Here is a 20,128-nt window from a genome sequence, read left to right on the forward strand (position 1 = left end):
CCTGCTTTACTCCCATGGTGGTGTATGTCGGAGTGCCATGTGGTTCTTGGTGCCCAGTTATCCTTGGGGTGGTCTCTGGGCATGCAGGGGCTCTGTTTTGGATAAAGTGTTGGGTGGGTGGCATTAAAATATAGGGTTTTTTCCTCTTTCTTAATGATATTGCCTCCTTTATGATTAACAGTGGTGTGTGTGTGTGTGTGTGTGTGTGCGCGTGTGCGTGCGAGAGAGAGAGAGAGAGAGAGAGAGAAAATATGTCTTGGACCTGAGATGAGCAACAGGGGATGCTGAGAAAGCGCCTCCCCAGCCTGTTGTGTCCTGGGCGGGGTATTCTCACAGTAGTTGTGGCCTGTTGTCCCAGTTGTCTGTATCCTCTTCGTTTTGAAGCCTGATCGGCTTGGAGACGGGGGGGGGGGGGGGTGTAGCCCTTGACAACAAGTAACGGGTTTGTTTGGAGCCCTCATTGCCCCCCCCCCCCCAGTGTTAGGCAGGCACATTTTGCTTCAGACCCCAGAGCCATCCTCCGATCAGAGGATAACCTGCCTTCTCAGTGGTCCTTGAAGTCTGCAAATATTTTTTATCACCCACCGCCAAAGGTTTCACATGGTTTGTCTTCGGTGACAGAAACTTTATCTTCCCCCCCCCCCCCCCCTTGCTTACCTGACTCGACGTTTGGAGGATGTCACTCAGGTGGAGCGCCGGAAAGCTGCATCCAGCCCCCCCTGGGTCTCTGCGACTGGTTAAATGAAGCAGCCTCCCCTTCCCACCATGATTGACATTAATATTTGCAGCAGTTTGAGTGTCGGTGTCCATTCAGTAGATGGATGACAGTTGGGGGCTGGCTACCCCAGCAAAGGAATGTCTACCCCTGCCCCCCCATCTGCATGCCAAGGGGCCTCTTTCAGCATCTGCCACCCCCCCCCCCACCGCACCCCAAAGTCCTTATCCATGCTGGGGTAAAGTACAGCTGAGTACCTCAAAGTTCCTGCCGATGAGAACACTGGGGGTAGGACTGTGGGCTGTAGGAGTGCAACGGTGCACGTATTTGTACCGAAAATGTTCGGTACATGTCTTGTGGTTCAGCATGCGTATGTACCGAACGAATGCAGCAAGTGCGGAACCTTTGTGAATACAGTACAGAACAGGTACAGTTAATTTTCTAAATGTGCGCCTTAATGGATATGTTATTTTTGTTTAAATGTTTAATTTACTTTTAAGTAAATTTTAGTTTTGTATTAATGAAAGTCATATTTTGTTCAGTAAACCATTGTTAGTAAAGAAAAGAATCAATTTGTTTGTTTTACCCCTGCTGTACCGAAAACTTACCGAACTGTGACTTAAAAACTGAGGTACATACCGAATCGTGATTTTTGTACCGTTACACCCCTGTTGGGATGGGGGGGGGGGCGGTCTGTCGGGGGCTGTCTTTGTTTAAGAGGGAAATTGGATCTTCTCTGCTGCTTGTCGGACCCCATTGGGACGAGTGCTCTATGGCGCCCCCATGTGAGTGGACACGGGAATGACGTGCTGGGTTATGCACATTGCTCAGTGTTCCAAACGGTGTCTGCTTCTGCTCTCTCCCTGTCATCTCATTTCCAGGGTAAAAATGCATAAACCAAACCAAAGTGTGTCTTTGTGATGCTTTGCTCTGTTAATATTTAATTCCTTCTAACGAATTGAAATTGTTTGGTGTCTTTCTCTCTTGCTGTTGATGTTTGTTTTGGATAGGGCTCTGGCCTGGCCTTTGGTATTTACATAAGACTTTTTAATTAAATATGGTTTAGTGGAAATATCAGCCCCCTGCCTTCCTGTTATCTTTGTGTTTACCGGCCTGAAGTGCCCTCCGCCCTGTCCTGTCCTGTCCCTCACCGCTGGCATTTCCCTGCGCTTTCCATCCGCGGTATCATGTGGCTCTCCGTAAACAGATCTCCGCGGTGTGTGAATCCATTTACCCGGAATGAGGCCGCCCCCGCGTGCAGGTGGACGGGCCCTGTTGGGATGGGAGTGGGGGTGCAGCATGCTCGCTCCTGTGTGTGTCCCCCAGCCCTCGAGTCTGCCGGGCGGGTATGGCCCGCTGGTGTGCTTGCGGTGCCCTTCCAGACGGGGCTGTCTCTGCAGTGGTTTGAAAATCAGATCACAGGGAGAGCAAAACGGTAGTCAGTCATTAACGTGACATGAGAAGGACGGGGCATTGTGAAGGAGAAGCAGCGGCTAGCTTGTATGGAAATAAGCTGTCAGAGCGCGTATATCGTGACACTGAATAGACGTGTATATCTATCAATCTTCCAACTGTTTACCCAGTATGAGGCTGGGGGGGAGCTGCAGTCTTTCATAGCAGGTGTGTATGTTTGTGCCCCCCCTCCCCCCTCACAGAAGGGCTTCATAGCATTTTCCTTCCTTTCGGGGGAAATCAGGTCGATGAGCATGGTGAGCTTGGTTGGCTCTGGAGTTGGGGGGTGGGGGGTGGTCAGAGGGGCTGCTGTTTTCTTGGCTTAATGAGGCAGGAATCCCGCCTCATCACCGCACCGTGATCCGCTCACCGTGACACGAGGGCCCCGGATCCGGCAGCCGACTCGCCCAGCCCCGGTTCGGGTTTGCTGTTCTCCCCTGCCGTGACCTGCAGTAAACTCTGGTTTCTCCGGTGGCATCTTGCCTCTTGCATTGGTCATGAAGCTCTGGCCATCATGACCGAACAGGAAGTTGAGGTTTTGACCCTGCTGCCCTGTCTGGTATGAAGGCTGATGGCGTAAACGGGAGTCGACGTGCGTTTCTGCAACAAACTTGAAAATGCTTTTTGGAATATTTAATGCCAGTGGTCTTCTGGCTACTGTGTCACTCATATCGCTGAGATTCTTGGCCGTTTCTTTTATGAAATCATGATGGGGGGGGGCTCTTGTCTTAAAGGTCACGAGGGTGTAGGGGTGGGAAGGGATGGGAGGGGGTGTCCTGCTTATGTCATGACCTTCTGCTGGCCCGTCTGCTAGGACCAGGGGTGAGGTAATGGATCACATGGCTGCAAAGCAGTGTGGCTATGCCCGTCACCCCCCCCCCCCCACTCCACATTCCAATGCTCTGTCTGTGCTGTGTAAACTCCCATGATTTATACATGCCCCCACCCTCGCTTTGGGAGTCATCCATCCCCCCATTCTGGTGGCTTCTCTCTAGGGACATGGAACGGTCCCAGGCTGCTTGTTCCCCCTGGCATAGGGAACCCCCCCCCAGCCGATTGATCTGTCAAGTTAAAAATCGATCGCTGGCTGTTGGTCGTGTCACCTTCTTAAAATCTTTGCTCCATCTTTAATTTCAAGGTAGTCAGTTCTGTTCCCTGTAACCCCCCCCCCCCCCCCCCCTCCAGCTTTGCTGGACATCATGGTGCGTTGACTGTAATTTCATCACCCCTAGTGCTTGGTATTGGCGCCAGGGTCCAAGGGGGAGGGGTGAAGAGGGGGGGGGTCCAATACACTGGCTGCTTCTCAGGCTTTCCAGTAAGACTCCTGAGGTCACCCGTCTGCAGTTTCTCCTGCGTCTTTCTGATGGTAACAGGACCTCCTTCTGCCCCCCACCGTACTTTGGGTCGACGTTGGTGTCAAGCTCGCATGTGGTGTACTGGGTGGCCACGTTCCGCATGCTTGTAAACCGATCTGGGTGAGTAGCATCAGCCCAGAGGCGCGGTCGGGGGGGGGTTGGGCGAGGACATGCGGCGACTGCTCCGTCATCTGGGGCCTGCTGGGCTGAACACAAACCTTTATATTCGCATCTTTGTGGGGTCCGTCCATCCATTTCTGGGCATAACCCTAATCCCAGCTATAAGAATCTTAACCCCCACTCAGCCCTAACCTTAACCATAAGTAACCAAACAAAATACAAGACTTTTTGGCATTTTTAGTTTTTGCCATCTCTATCTGAGCCGCCAGGGCCCCGCGTCTCTCTCTATCGGAGCCGCCAGGGCCCCGCGTCTCTCTCTATCGGAGCCGCCAGGGCCCCGCGTCTCTCTCTCGGAGCCGCCAGGGCCCCGCGTCTCTCTCTATCGGAGCCGCCAGGGCCCCCGCGTCTCTCTCTATCGGAGCCACCAGGGCCCCGCGTCTCTCTATCTCTCTCGGAGCCGCCAGGGCCCCGCGTCTCTCTATCTCTCTCGGAGCCAGCAGGGCCCCGCTCTCTCTCTCTCTCTCGGAGCCAGCAGGGCCCCGCGTCTCTCTCTCTCTCTCGGAGCCAGCAGGGCCCCGCGTCTCTCTCTCTCTCTCGGAGCCGCCAGGGCCCCGCGTCTCTCTCTCTCTCTCGGAGCCGCCAGGGCCCCGCGTCTCTCTCTCTCTCTATCTGAGCCAGCAGGGCCCGCGTCTCTCTCTCTCTGAGCCAGCAGGGCCCCGCGTCTCTCTCTCTCTGAGCCAGCAGGGCCCCGCGTCTCTCTCCCTCTCGGAGCCAGCAGGGTCCCACCTCCTGTGAGATGTCAGGCAGATTGATCTAAGCATGTTCCCCGGCATGTCTGTGTTCCACATTTCCTGCCTGCTTTGTGTAGCTTAAGCATACGTGAGGGGCTTTCTGATAATTATTTGCCCCCCAGGTTAACAAATAAGATTAGGATTCTTGTGAATTAGTTGCAGATTGTGAATGTAATTGGACTTCTAATTATCTCGTTAGGGGAAGTAAACGCAATTATTCATGAGAGCGATTTGACAGGTGATGTACTTGGGCGGGCGCCCCCCCCCCCCCCCCCCCCGCAATGGTCTCGCAGATCCCGCTATCTCCTTTGCCAGCCCCCCCCCCCCCCCAAATTGCTGTTCAGATCCTGACTATTGCTTGCAGATTTGTATTGATTCTGGAAATAAATCTCTCTGTGTTACAATTGTATCAATTGCCTGAGTCGATTCCTTTACTTCTTTACCCCTTAGTGACGATTTTAGAGTGATTTGTTGCTTTACTGTTTATTGCATGTTACAATGAAGCGGGGGTTGAGTGGTGTAAACTGACCCCCCCCCCCCCAGCTGTGCCACCCCCCACCCCCCATAGTCTTCAGCAGTTGCTGCCAGGTTGTCCTGCTCAGTCCTCACCTGAATATGACCTTTTGAGTGGAGTGGGGTTTATCCTGCATTCCATTATCTCTCTCCGAGTCAGAACTCTGATAAAAACATGAAAATCGTCACTTCATGTGATGTCATTTCAACATGGTGGCTTACACAGTCAACAGTAATTCTATTTTATATGAATTTAAAAATGTTTTGTTAAATGTATTAAGTTATAAATGTTAATCGCACATGGTTGATTTAGAGAATACCGTATCATCACCATAAACGGTATCCCAGCATGCAATATCAGATCTTTACCAGACTTGTTAGGGTCTTTTGTTTCTTTGTTTTTTGGTTGCATCTCGAAAAAAGGATATTGCAATGGATCTACTAAAATATTATAAAGCTTTTAATGTGGTTTGACTAGTTCGTGTTTCTTGTTTGTCTCTCTGGAAAAAAAGAATCTCACCAAATCTCCAAATCTGCTAAAATATAAAGCAACAACACACAGCAGCGTGTTCATGGAGGCAGCCATGTTTGTTCCGAGATGTGTAGCTCGAACGGGAGATTGTCGGACGTGACGTCATGCACCTCGGAATTTCTGACTTGGGAGAGATAATCGAACGCACCATAAGTATGACCAAGAAGGGGGGAAAGAGGGTTTTGTGCCACGGGTCGGCTTTTGTCTTCTGTTGGGATGCAAGTGTCTAGGCGTGTGGCAGCACAGCCACGCACACAGTAGATCGCCCCCTGCTGGAGGGGCTTTCCGAGGCCCTGTATCTCTGCGAGTAATCGCTTCTTGAGTGAACTGCAGACTCGAGCTGTGCTCAGTGAAATAGGCCACTAGGGCTTTACAAACCGCTCCCTCCTTTGTAAGTACCCCCACCCCCCTATTCAAAGGTCAAAAGATATATCGCTCTGTCCCATCAGCCAGCATGTCAGTCATAATCCAAATAGTCCTCCTGTGTCTGTGTATGTGTGCACCTGTGTTAACTAGCTGAGATTTTGCTTCCGCTCCCCATGCTCGACGAGCATCTCCCCCCCCCCCCCCCCTGGTCGGCGGTTCCTTTCCATGAGGTCACACCGACGATGCTGCTCTCCGGATGACTTGGCTGCAGATGCCTCACAGACCCTCGTGTGGCCGTCAGTCTGCGTATTGGGCCGAGGTTCCTCACGCCCGCACTCTGGCAGGAAGTGCTGCCGCGTGTAGGTTGGACTCCGTCAGTCCCCGTTTACTCATTTCAGATCTGCCCCCCTAACACACACACACACACTCTTTTTTTCAGCAGGGTGGAGGGTGGTTTGCCTATCTGGCTCGCAGCAATATTCAAATAACTCGCATCGTCTCCCCAAAAGTCTTGTCAGTTGAAGGATTTAATTTTGATTTTCTCCCCCCCCAGAGAAACTCGCACCTCTGTGAAACACGGCAAACACTAAAATTATACTTTCAAATTTCCGTGGGCTGCCTGTCTAAGACAGCCGGCCTGCTTAAGTAAATTTGAAACTTCAGTTTTTCGCCGTTTTAGGCGAAATCGTCCGCTTCATCCCTGGGTGGGGGCCTTTCCGGCTGTCCCAGGCATGGAGGGTGGATCAGAACGACACTGTGGGTGCTGCTCTCTCTGTGCACCTCTATTGAACACAAAGCAAAACCTAGCTTTTTCTGTTCTTAATTTTCTGAGTGCTTTCTCTGAACCGGCTATTGGCCATGTATGACAGATTCTCCTCTGGCCCTTTACGAAAGTCCCCTGTTCAGCGCTTCTCCCCAGTCCTCTGCGCTTGAGGACGGACAGACGGCTGCCCACATTTGCCTCTCAGAAAGCTGTAGTTTAATTAAGGCTGAGTTCATTCCCCACTGGATTCAAAGAATTTTTAGTTGCTTTGAATTTTTCCTGGCCTTATGAAGTCTGCCAACTTCTCTCTCTAATGAAGTAGTGCTTCTACGCTAAGGTAACCCTGGGCTTTTTTTTTTTGTGGGGGGGAGGGGGGTGCAGAGTTGGGGCCTCCCTGTTTTAGTGGGAGAGCTGTGGGTTCGTCTCGTGAACGTTTGGCCGCTCCTGCAGCTTTCCTGCCATAACCAAGGTCTCTGTGCGAGAGCCAAGGTCGTTTTGTTTTTAACACTGCAGAAGTACATTTTGTGGGTGGGGGGGGAGATGACCGCAGTTGGGAGGACGCCGTGCCCTGGTGAGCGATGGCAGCCGTGCGCCGGGCGGCGGGAGCAGAGCGCTTCTCACAGAGGAATGTTTCTGGCAGAAGGTCTCCAAAGGCCACATGCCACTGACGTAATCCGCCACCGGCGCCCCGGGACCGGAGCTGACACCCAAACCGCCCTTCTGTGGGTCCTGGAGCTGCTGACACGTCGGGGGGGGGGGGGGACTTAAGCTATCATTGCAGAACCTTCTCTCTGTTGAAATCCTGGGAGATTTTACACTCTGTGTGATTCGGACGCTGGGACAAGGTGTTTAGTTAATCCTCCCCCGCCCCCGTATCTGGGGGTCCAAAGAGTAATGTGAGCCTGAGGTGATTACAGAACGGTCAGGCAAAGTGCCCTCCACCTCACTGATTGTGGTCAAACTGCTCAAACTGTGTCTGTGTGTGTGTGTCTGTGTGTCTGTGTGTCTGTGTGTCTGTGTGTGTGTGTGTGTGTGTGTGTGTGTGTCTGTGTGTGTGTGTCTGTGTGTGTGTGTGTGTTAGCTGGCCCGGCGTTCATCCTATGTGGGTGTTTCACAGCCGCTGATTGGATGCGGAAGCATATTAAGACTCGTCCTGGAATTTTCTTTGTGGGGGTGGGGGTGCGTAGACACCTGGCATACCGGACATGGGGTCTGGGTGGGGGGAGTTGAAAGGGGAAGAAAAGTTGGAGAGCGATGGGTGAGGGCGTTTGGGGAGGATCTGACTCTCCTCTGGTCTCTGGTGATCTCACTTCCAAGAAGATCATGAAATGCTTCTCAGAGTGTGGGTGACGCCTCTTATCCCCAAAAATTCCCAAGATGCAAGTCGACTTCACCCTCTAGAGCAGACGGAACAGAGAGGGACCTTATAATTAAAAGCAGACTGAACGCTGATGGGCCGTGTGACGGCAGGCAGTCTTACTGGCCTGTTTTCGGGGGTTTGTGTCATTTTTGTCCTGGTCGCTCGGTGAGATTGTCGGAGGTGCACATTTGCTTTCTATCTGGGCGTAAACTGCGTCGTCAGCATGTGGGGTGGGGGGGGTGCTAGCAAGGCTTGTCAGTGTAAGTGATGCATCAATTTGTTTTACCTTAATGGAGTTTTGGTGGACAGGGCCCATTTTCTGGGGCCTTCAGCTATAACTTAATCTTCCTGTTTCTGTTCCGCCATTCTGAACACCCCCAGCTTGAGGATTTACTGTCTGGATCCACACGTATTCTCTGCAATAAAGACGTCCAATCGTACTCGCTGTTCTGGGTCCAGTTCCGCAAAGCGAGAGGTCTGTCAAGCTTACGGGTTCAGATTTGCCCGTTGTGGGAATGCGTCATGATTTCTCTGCGCAGATCCCACCCCCCCCCACCACACTGGGTTTCCCTCCGATGACAGACATTGGCTGACGGTTGCTGTGGTGATGGGCGCCCGGCGACGTCTTGAGAGCGATTTCACGTGTGGCTGTCTTTGAGCACGTGCACGCATGCCCCCACACACACACACACACACACACAGGTATGCCCCCACCACCATTACACACTGTGAAATGAACACCTGTGTTTTGGGTACCAGTAGCTGGGCCATTTTTTCCACGTCTCAGTGTTAAGATCCCTGGACCATAAGCCCCCATGGCCGCCTCTCCGACCTTCGGGTGAACTTCAGGGATGCCACCTGTCCTCCTGCTGTAGCCCAGCGGTAGTAGTACAGCGGTGGCTTATCTCCTATCCTGTATTGCTCTTTGGGGGGCTGGGGGGGGAGGGTAGGCTTAATGAACCGTGGTGCGAGCTTGAGTCTGGGTCTGCACACTTCACACGAGGCCTCCCTGATGTCGTCGTAGCCCGATTCAGCAGCTTTGATGCTCGGTTTCAGCTTATATAATGCGTGTGTTATTATAATGTAGTTATTAACAGCTTTGACTAATGTGTTTTCACACTGCTATGCACTTGACAGGCAAGAAAAATGATGGCTTTGTTGTCCGTGGCCCAGCCGGGGGCTGTATGCGGGGGCCCACCCCCGTGCGGCAACCCCATCGTCCGGAGCGGGGCCTAGGCGTGTTGGGGCAGCGTGCAGCCAGACCCGGTCATGGGAAGAGAGGACCTGGAATGCCACAATTTACGTGGGCCAATCACAAACCAGCATTCCCTTTCTGCCCCTCCCCCTTTGACGGGAAATGTAGGGCTCAGGTGTGGCTGTGTGAGATCTTTGTGCCACGGCGTCTCACCCGTTGTTTTATGTATTTATATTTTAATCACATACCTCTGTCATTGCCAGTGTGGCGTAGTAATAGGGTAATTTCACCTTCACAGTAATTAAATGGCTTGTTCATATACCGGTTTATTTAATTACGCCCTCCATTTAGTGCCTGTTATTTGCACGATTTACTTTGGCATTTCTTTGTTGTTCTGGATATTTGTTGCTCATATTAACTTGGTTTTAGCTGAAGGGGCAGAGCAGCAGTTGCCCCGAACAGCCCGTGACGCCCATGCATGGTCCGGCACCTGCCCTTTGGCCGTGATGTTTACTTTGCTCTTTCCCTCCCCCCCCCCCCCCCTTTCTAACTTGAAACAGAGCCTCCAGTCCTTTGTGTAGAGCTGTGCAGAGTGCCTGTGGGCCGGAGGAGGCCCCGTCTGGCCCCCAGGAGCGCTGAATGCTGAGGGACGCCAGGCCAGAGGAGCCCCACCACTCACCGTAAGGTAAGAGGCTCTCCGATTGTATTGGGGGGGGGGGGGTTTGTCTGGTCCCCTGTGCAGAGGGTTTATCTGCCCTGCAAACTCAGTGACGCTGAAGACACTTTTTCCGTTGGTGCTTTTTCGAGGAGCCTCGAGACGGCTGCTAGTCTTGTTGGTGTTTTTCTCAGAATCTGTCAGATGTGCTCAGTTGAGGCGTGTGTGTGTGTGTGTGTGTGTGTGTGTGTTTCTGCGTTTCTGCATTTATTTTATTTTCATACATCATACCCAGCCCTGAGAAGTCTATAGGTGTGCTGTATGCGTTGGGAGTATGGAGCTATCTCGAAATCTCAGAAGCTATAAAACTGGGTGGGTGGTTCCGGGGGGGGGGTGGACAGGTGGCAGGGCCTCAGTCAGCCTGTCTGTGTTTTTCCCCCTCCTGTCTGAAATCAAAGGCTGTGAGCAGATTTGTCTCTGATGTGAGGGCTGGCAGGTCCTGAGAGGTCTGCGGGGTTTGGACGTCGGTGGGACGTTGGATCTCATTCGGCAGACAAAAGCACGCAGTCTGGTAGGGGGGGGGGAGGGCCCCTAAGCTCCTCCCCCGGCCCTGATGTTGCTCCATTTGCTTGATGGGTGATTTATGGAGGTGAGGGGGCGTGACCTTGGCCTCTGAATGAGGGCGGTTCTGCCAGGTCGATCCAGGCCGAGACCTTCGCCAAAGGCTGCTGCCCCTTCCAGGTCGTCGACTCGGGTCACTGCTATCTGTCGCTCGCTGCCTTGCACCCGCAGGCAGTGTCTTCGTGGGCCAGTGGGCCTGTGTCGGGGGGGGGGGGGGACTGGGGCCCCCTGTGGGCCAGCCATGAAATGGGCTGGGGGAGGGGGAGGCGAATGGGCATTGCTGACTCCGGCGTAAACAACATTAGCCGTGAAATCCATCATGACGCTCTGTGTTATCACAGGCATCACAAACAGTCTCTCACCCCCATTCGGGGAAATTAGTGGTGGATGGAGGAGGCGGGAAGGGGAGTTGGGGGGTGGGGGGGCGTGAGGTCGGGTTTGCAGACACTAGGTGGGGGTGATACTATTCCCCCATTCAGCCTAAGCCTTGCTGTCCTCCTCTCACCGGGCGTCACGCTCCTTTCCCACCTCCTCTTTGCCATGGATTGCTGTTTGGTGCGGCAGCTTTTTTGATTCTGTTCACTGGAGAAGGTGCGCAACGGAGGGGGTGTGGGGCTCCAACGAGGGGGGGGGGGGGTGCCCAAAGCAGGCGCACTCACGAAAAGCGGTGCGGGGTCATTTTGTTAGCTTGGCCACGGGATGTAGCACTGTGGTTTCCATACTGAACTATATACGTCAGTATTCATACATTACAGTACTAACACACACACACACACACATGCACACACACAGACTTAAGTGACTGCGCCTTGTGTGTTAGTCGGATTTTGGTTTTAGCTTATTTTTTTTCTTTTTCAATAAAGCTACCTGGTTTTATTTGTCCATTTTTCCCTCCAAGGAAGCGATGTACGTTCGGAGCCTTGCCTGATTGCCGCTTGTTTGTGGGACGTGAACCCGCAGTCATCCGGTCACCGGGCTGTGTGCCTGCTCCCTAATGCTGTATTTCCCCAGAATCTTCAGTGTTTGGTTTTTTTTTTTTTTTTTTGAATGTGAAAGACTTTTTGTATTGAAAAAATGGGAGGGGGAATTTCAGGCCCTAATTCCACCGTGTTCAGCCCCAACTGACTGTCATGCTGCCCCCCCCCCATCACACTTCATCACTCCCTCCCTCACTGCTAGGATTAAGTGGAAAACAGAACAGCCTTTTCTGAATAACGCAACCCACCCCCCCGCCCCCCGTGGCCGCAGCTCGGTTAACTCGCACTTGCAGATTACGTGACGAGTGAATATTTCATGTGGCAGTGGTGGGCAGCTCGCGGGCAATCCCCCCCCCCCCCCCCCCCAATCTGCTGTCCTGTTTACTCTCCTTCCTTGTTTCTGTTCTTCCAATGGAAGCTGCTTTAAAAAAACTTTCATTTATTATTGAGACCTTCCAAGAGGCGACTGAATTATTAATATGAGATCGTGGCCGGCCTTGGCCTCCTGCTTTATCTCTCCTTTGTTCTCACTGAAGCGCACATTTCCATGAGATTGCGTGCATGGGGGGGGGGGGGTAGGCGGTGTCCCTGAGCCGGCCGGCTCGCGCCCCCTTCCACGCTCCCCCCGGTGCTCCCTCTCCCCTCTGCTGCTTGCTCTGTCCCTTCCCTGGGCAGCTCCACATGTGCGCATGTAGGGAGTCCTAAATGGAAGGTCCGTCATGGCCGCCGCTGCTTATCTGGCTCTGTGTCACGGCTGGACCTCGGGACCCTTCCTGCATACATGGCATCGCATGCTTCCAGCTCCTGCCTGTGTCGGAAGGTGATTCCAAGGTGGGCGCTATTCCTGACTACTGCATCGCTGTAGGTCCCTCCCCCCGCCCCCCCCAGCCCAGCATTTGTCCAGGTTGCTGAGTGCACACCATTCAAATCACTGTAACTCCCCCCCCACTCCGAAAGAAGCAGGTCACTGCACGTCCCCCTCCCAACAGCTGTTCCGGAAGGCGGAGTGGTAAGCAGGGAGGCGGGCGGGCGGGCGGGGGTGGGGGGGTGTTGAAGTGGCCCCCTGTGTACAGATAGTGGCATTGCCTAGCCAAGGGCAAATTGGTTTGAACCGGTTTGCAGTGAGGGGGGATTCCCATAAGGCTCTGTGACAGCTGGCCCAATGACATGCATCCTGGTATGTGGGGGCCTGTTCTGGAGGGGGATTAAGGATGGGACCCTCACCCCTTCCTATGCCATGACATATCTGCTGTTAGTGGCTCCGATCCCAGCAGCCGGATGCTGGGGGGGGGGGGGGGGAGAGAGTATGATGATGTCCTGCAAGTTGATTGGCTGTTTTGGAGATCTAGGAGCCATTTTGAACACTGTATTTCCTGGTTCTTGAATTTGGCTGAGAAACGTGCATTGGCTTTCCTTTTCAGAGCTGCTGTCCTCGTCTTTAGGTCTTCTGTACCATGTGGAAGGGGAGTTTCGGGATCGAGCCGGAACTACGGTGTGGCTCCAGGGCCTGGGAACTGTGTTCTGTGCCAACCCCCCTTCCCCCTGCCTCTCTGTGCCGAACTCCTCCTAGTTTTTCTGCGGGCTGGGCATTGCGATTTAGCAGGCTGTCGGGCCGGTTTGGTGCGGGGCGGAGGCCGAGATCAAACGGTACTCATCTACAGAGTAAATGGCTAGCAGGAGATGGCTGATGGAGAACGCCAGAGCCGCTCGGCACCAAGGTCTGCTTCACACATGGCAGACGTGAAGTACAGCTATTTATATATGTACGAAAGGACCTGTTTTCCTACTCAACAGGAGGGATTATGGGTAACTTCTGCCGGCATAATTTATGTACCTCATAAATCCTTTCCGTTTCTTTTGGAAAGTTGCATTTTTAAAGTATTCCCTCCTATATTTGACAGAAGCGCACGGATGAAATATTGCGTCTGGCAGAGTCTCGTTACAGATATCGGGGAAAACGAGGGAGCATCATCGCGAACCGTTATGGCTTCTGTTGCCGTTTGGCCCTTTCTAGTGTTGGCTGTAATGATCCGTCACGCTTTGCCACGAAGCCGAACAGCTGATGACGCTCGTGGAAAGCGCCCAGATCTCGTGCGGGTCCCTACTTCCGAAGAGTGCTTAATTTGGGATCGGCTTTGGCGTGTATCCAGCCGACCTCCTTGGCAAGATAGGGGCGTGGCTAACTGTCACAAGTAGCGGCAGCCCTGCTGATGGATGGATGCCTTTTCGAACCACAGCTTAACAGCGTGACGGGGAGTGACTCTGAATCTGTGTGTGTGTGTGTGTGTGTGTGTGTGTGTGTGTGTGTGTGTGGGTGGGGGTGGGGGGGGGGGAGCGATGAAATTTCCTGAGCCTGCCTCGCCTCCCCAACGACACAGCAGTTAAGACGCCCCCACCGTATGGCACTTTATACAGCACTCCACAGGCGCGACGTGCGATTTCTTTATTCCCGGCAAAGTCAGCATGGTAAACAAGCCCCCTCCCCCATTTCCTCTTAGTTTTGTTTTTCCCGTGAAACGTGATTGAAACCGCAAATAGATCGTTCGTTTAGAAGTGAAAGCGGACTTTCCAGGCCTCAGTAGTAAGAAGGGGAACTGGTCAGTGCGTGTTGCATAAAACACATGGTATATAAACTGGCAGTGCGAAACCGTGCCAGGCTCTGTTCCCTCCGGGATCTAACGCTCTCCCTCTGATCGTTTAGTCATGCCTGTCTTTAATCGCCTGAGGAGCAACTTTTAAGGATTGCTATTGGCCGTTTCAGTGGTTCACGTCGGCACTTTGTGTCTCTCTAACGTGATTGGTTTAGGTGACCATGGTCTTAGCCCACAGTTGCCTCCACTGGATCTGATGTCTAAAACTAATATCCTGCCGGCAGCATTGATGCCAGCCTCTGTGTTTTTTCCTTCACCCTCCAGCCTCCAGGTGGCCCCTCGGCCGGCAGCAGATATGCGTCCCTGTGGCAGTTCAAAAGGAAAAATGCTCCTCTGTGCTTTTAGTCTCTGCTCCCCTTTATTAACACCTGCTACTGAAAGGTGTGTGGGGGGGGGAATATCCGGTGGGGTGGGGCAGGGGGATGTCCTGCAGGGTGGGGCAGGGGTTTGTCTGGTGGAACCCCCTTCTGGGGAGGCTGGAGACTCTGCAGGTGGGTGTCTGAGCTGGACTGTGTTGTTCCCTCTGTGTGCCTTCACAACTGTTTCTACCCCCTCCCTTTGAAAACCCAGTGTTCTTTGGGGGGGGGGGGGGGATGTCTCCAGCGGGCCCCTGTCCCAACATGAAACTGCAATATAACCCCCCCCCCCCAAAACCACAGCTGCTGGTCACCTCAATTATCTGAATGGCTGACTAGGCTGAATGCTGCTCATAATGGTTTGTTGTATTAAGGAATTCTCAGCATTTTGTGGACCTGGGGGCGTAGGGGTGGAGGGGCTGCCGATTGGGCCCCCAGCGACGGGGTGTCGGAGGTGTGAGGGGCTCCACTCGGCCCCCCATGGCCCTGCTTACGCTCCTCTGGGCCTCGGATGTGTTGTTAGAGACCAGTGAGCTGAAAGTGATATACGGGGAGTGCTGTCCCTCTGTTTGGCTGCTTCTGCAGCCCGCAGATTTATTCCCACCGTTTTACAGCTTCCCGCGTCTGCAGGGGGGAGTAATTATTAAACCTCGCAGCAGGGCGGATGTCTCAGTGGGAGGAGGGACCGGGGGGGGGCGTTTTAGCTGGCGGGATAGGAAGGCACTACTGAAGGTGTGCAGCCTGTGGGGTCTGTAAGCTAACGACGTGTGTGTAGTTTATCTCCATCCCCCACTGCCTGCACCAATGACATTTTGAGAAGACCAAGTTTGGAACCAGCTGATGTGTTTTTGGCCATTTTGGTTTGGAGTGATTGAATACCATTCCTCCAGGGACGCTAGGTGAGCTTTCTGGTGATGTCCTGTCAGGGGAAAAAAAAATGACGCAGAGCTACCTGTGCAATTTTTAAGTTTTTTTAAAATGTTCAATTTTTTATGGCTGGTACACGAATACTACATTTCCCAGAATGCCTGAGTGGCCTGTATGGCTCCACCCCCTCGGTTCCCTCTGGGGAAGTTCTTGTGTTTCAAGTCATTTCTTGGCAGATGCTCTTATCTTCCTCTGCAGTCACACATTTTGTAACGTCCATATACCATTCTGTCCACCTCCTTTCTTGTCTGGGTCAAGTTTCGTTCCCTGCGGGGTGGGGCCGGCATAAAGATGGCTTTTGTGGAAACCAGCACCCCCTCCAGGGACTCGGGAAGTACCAGCCGAGGTCGTGGTTTACCAAGTACTATGCACAGCGGGTCGGGTGGGGACATGGGATACACGTGGTGAAGAGCGCGGAGCCAGGCGTGCACGCATCCGCGCCCGGAACTTTCTGTAAGTGGGGGGGGGGGGTGTTTATGGCAGGTTTACGTTTCTGTCCCGCAGCACGACCCGGCGTCGTGCGTTTTGAGCTGTACCAGCCCCACGTCCCGGCGCCGCTGGGGGCCGGTTTAGGATTCCGTACACGTGGTGAGATTTAATAGCTGTCCTGGGATTGTCGGGGCTGTGGGACGCATGCAGGTAGATGTGTGATCTCTGAATGCCCGCGGAGTGAGTTACAAGATGCGATTTGCATGTTCCCGAGCATGCCCCCCCCCCCCTTGTTGTGCCAGGCTGTGGTGTACTCTGGGGAGGGCAGAGCTGAGCGTTTTACTGGCCTGTGGTTGGAGGCGGAGGTTGATGTCACAGACGGACATTATGCACCATGTGGTGGCAGTATTGGGGGGGTCCGTTCAGTGATCTTGGAACAGACACTCTGCTGTTTTCCCCACGGGCCGGCTGGCGGCGCCGACCTGAGCCCATGGCCTTTTCCTGTTCATTTTCCCCCCTCCTCGGTTTTCGGTGTGGATGGCTCGCTCCTGGGGAGGGGCACGCCTGCCCCACCTCCCTGCTCCTGCTTGCTGGCTGCTTCCTGAACTCGGCGCTGTGCTGTCAGTCTTCCCGGAAGCCAAGCCCTTGGGCAGAAGGGGAGCCGCTGCGTGAGAGGAGCTCAGACTTCAAAGCCACCATTTGCGGTGTTTTTAACCAGTTAATAGGGGCTGTAGAGCGTAGGAGTCCTGGTTCGATGTTGCTTCATCTCCACGCTTCAGGAAGGTGGGGGGCCTCGTCTCAGATGGCGTTCTCCTCCCTGGGAGGGCTGTGTGGGGGCATGACAGGAGCCATATCGATTCAGTTGTTGGATCCTGTTCTATTTTATTTTTCTAATGTTTTGTGGCTCAGTTTGAAGCCGTTGCTGGTTTGTCAGATGTTTGTGTTTGCCGTGAAAGCCAGGCAGGGCGCACTCCCGTGCCCTGGGAATTATATAACCGCTAATCTCCAATTATAATGCAGGTTGCCGGGGATGGTAGACACGGCCACATTACTTTTAGTGGGTCAGCTGTGTCCAAAAGGGGACCCCCCCCCCCAAGAATTCACGGCATCCCGTGTTTACTCAAGTTGTGTGTTTTATGACACGCTCCTCTCCTCACGCCGGGGCCTGCTCCCCCGAGGTACATTGCAAACCACCTCAGCTGCATGGTATCGCATGTGGGGGAGGGTGGGGGTTGATAGCATTTCAGCTGTCGCCTGGGTAATTATTACTAGCAGGGGCGTGACACCCGGGCCCCCCCCCCCCCATCCCATGTCTGTGATGGGGGTATTTCTGCACGTCTCACAGCCGGCATCCGATCTGTTTCACAAACAGAGCCAGCTGAGCCCGTTTATTCTATACCCCTCACAGATATGGCCGTTCCAGTCAGCCATGTGACCTGGGGGGCGGAATTGACACCCAAGACAAATTATAAGCTGTATAAGAGTTCACGGTGGGGGGGGGGGGCTGTCCCCCTGCTGCTGGCATGTGGTCGCCATTCTAGAATATTCTCTGGCGGGTGCGTCGGGTCCAACTCCCCATGTTCTCCGTCCCTCAGCAGTTACAAATGCTCTCTCGCGTTTCCCGCATGCCGTCCCAATGCTCTGGCCGCCGTCTGTCCCTCACAGTCCGTAACTTTCCCTGCTGAAAGTGACGGATGATGAAGAGCCCTTTAGGAAGATCAATGCCCCCCCTCCTCCGAACCCTGACGGGCTGCGGTGATGAATTCACATAACCAGTGATCTGTTTGCTTCCTTAAAAATGCCTTTGGGTAAACGCACCCCCCACCCATCACGATCCACTGCCTTCCGGCACCCTTATTCCTTAGCCGCGTGTGTGTATATATATTTTCAGCCATAAATCTGCCGCTTTCCCCCGTGCCGCAGGCCCCCCTCAGTATTTCGTGTGTGACCGGCAGCCTCAGAACTTCAAACGGCATCGCGATCTCGTACCCGCGGCCCTGCGCCTCTGCTAATCCCCCCCCCCCCCACCACTGCGGGAACCGGCTGACGAAAGCGAGGGGAAACTTCCTTCCTCTTTTTGCGAGCTTCCCGTTGGGCTGCATCAGCTTGGTCCACCATGCTTCCCACGACCGCGTAAGACACAGGCAGCGATGAAGAGCGACTTATCGACCGCGCCAGTTTACAGCTCTCTAATTCAGCGTTTCTCAGTCTGGTCCTCGGGGACCCACAGATCGTGGAGGTAGGGAGCAAAAACGTGGGCTGTCTGGGAGGGAGCAAAAATGTGGACTGCTGTGGTTCCCCGAGGATTGGGCTAGGAAACACTGCTCTAATCACAACTGGTTCTGATTAAATCACATTAAAACATCGTTAAATACCTAAGTAACTCTGCAGGGACTGCTGAAAGCCGCAGCAGTGTCAGAGAGGAGCTGAGTGTACCAGTGGACCTTCACACTGACCGTCTCTTCAGGAAGCGTTTGGTTTCGTGGCTTGTTGGTTTGAACCTCTGACCTGCCGCTCTGCTGGTTAAAGCCCCCCCTCCCTCGTGGTCTATGCTACTGCAGCTCAGTGCTATGCTCTCACGTATGAAGGATGCATAAATAAATAATAAAAAGAAGCCGTTGCATGTAGAGCTGGTCTAGCTGCTGGCCTCTCTGGTGTAATTCTGTGGAAGAATTAAACCCGGGGGGGGGGGGGGGTTTGGGATGTACTCGGAGCAGCGTGGGACTTGAAGTGGAACCATTACCAGGCCATCCCCACCCGAGCCCTCGGCTTTCAAAATGAGCCGGAATGTTTGCTAACCCCCCCCCCCCCCAGTCACGTAGGGTGGCATCGGCGTGGGTAACGAGTGCGGCTGTCACGCTGTGGGATTAGCGCGCTCACTCCGCCGCCTGCTGGAGCCAATTAAGTAAGCAGTCAGTCACCCGCTATTTATTTATTTATTTAATATATTTCTTGATTTTAACGGCTTGTCATCTTTTTCTGCCTCTGACATGGAGTTGACATTCGCACTGAAATAATGATTGCTGCTCTTAATGTGAACTTTCAGGACTTGGTTACTGGTTCGTTTATGGCGCACTGTGAACTGGACAGCAGACCAAGAACCCCCCAGCCCCTAAATTCCTCAGGTAGCAGTGTTGTGTGGAGGCTTTGCCCTGTGTGGGGGGGGCGTGGGGTGATGAGCGACCCCACCCCATGCTGGGCCATTTTCTCTGCAATCACTGACGTCTTATTTTCTGTCTCACTGTGTGTCGGTTAGTCTATAAATAACCAGGAGGGTCCAGACGTCTAATTAAGGGCATCGAACCTCCTTCTCCTTCCCCTTCCTCAGGATTCTGAGTGATTCTCTTGTGCCACCACCAGTCCCCCCCCCCATCACTGACGATTGGCCTACTTCCACTTCCCTGCGTTCTCTCTCTGCCCTTCCTGCTCTGACGTCAGCTTCCCGGGGGGGCCCCGGGCCCCCAGCGTGCGCGGGGCTTCAGGCCCCAGCAGCATGATTGTGTGCCTCCCCATCCCTTCGTTGTTTGCGTTTCTCGACTCAAATCGTCCCAGTGGAACGAATTAAACGCCGGTCCTGGGTGTCTTTTGTAATTGCCAATTAGGTGTAAGGTGCCTAATCTGGTCGGCAAACCAGTCGCCTCACTTGCTTTGTTGTTCCAGCCTCAGAAGGTATTGACAAGCCTTAAATTTTATTTTTATTTTTCTTTTCATCTCTTGCTCCTCTGTGTTCAGCCAGATTATAAACAGATGTTTTCGTCTCTCCCATCTCCCAGAATGCCTCTGGTAGCTGTCATGACAACGCTGGCGGATACTGCAGTCGCATTGTCGTTTTATGTTTTAATATAGTTTTTTGTTTTTTTTTTTTATTGGTGCTTGAAGCTGCGAGGCTCCTGGCCCAATTAGAGTTTGCTGGGAGATTGTTAGTCTGTCATTCCAATTAGTATTAGGGTTTGTTTTTATGAAAGTAAGAGAAACTCTATTTTAAAATTATTTTTAAAATAAAGAATTATAAAAATAAAATAAAAAAACACCTGCAGAGAGGTAAATGTTTAACCCTTAGGGCCTGCTCCATCTCCCAAATAATCGCCTCAATTTCTGGGGTGTAAAATTGGGAGGGTGATGCTTTGATTCCTGCAACGACGTTGGAATTGAGGCTGGGTTCCCCCCCTCCCCTTTATGGGGGGTGGTGGGGGGTACAAATGTCACTTTCAAGAGTGGAAATTTTGCTGGGGGAAGCTCAGACAAATGCAAGCTCAGGGTTGCATTTTCTGACTGAAGGTCACTGTTGGGGAAATCGCAGCCGCCCTGCCCCATCTTACTAAAACCTTGAGAGGTGGTGGTTGTGAGCAG

General features: G+C 53.2%; 1 long non-coding RNA gene across 1 annotated transcript in view; it reads left to right on the top strand.

The window, feature by feature from the left end:
- LOC140593278 (uncharacterized) overlaps positions 1-20,128 on the top strand; it is a 35,608-nt gene that overhangs the window by 5,953 nt on the left and 9,527 nt on the right. The window contains exon 2 of the long non-coding RNA XR_011993538.1: positions 9,723-9,847. This is a non-coding gene — a long non-coding RNA (uncharacterized lncRNA). The remainder of the gene's footprint in view (positions 1-9,722; positions 9,848-20,128) is intronic.

Source organism: Paramormyrops kingsleyae, chromosome 10 (genome assembly GCF_048594095.1).
Source record: "Paramormyrops kingsleyae isolate MSU_618 chromosome 10, PKINGS_0.4, whole genome shotgun sequence".
Classification (NCBI taxonomy): domain Eukaryota; kingdom Metazoa; phylum Chordata; class Actinopteri; order Osteoglossiformes; family Mormyridae; genus Paramormyrops; species Paramormyrops kingsleyae.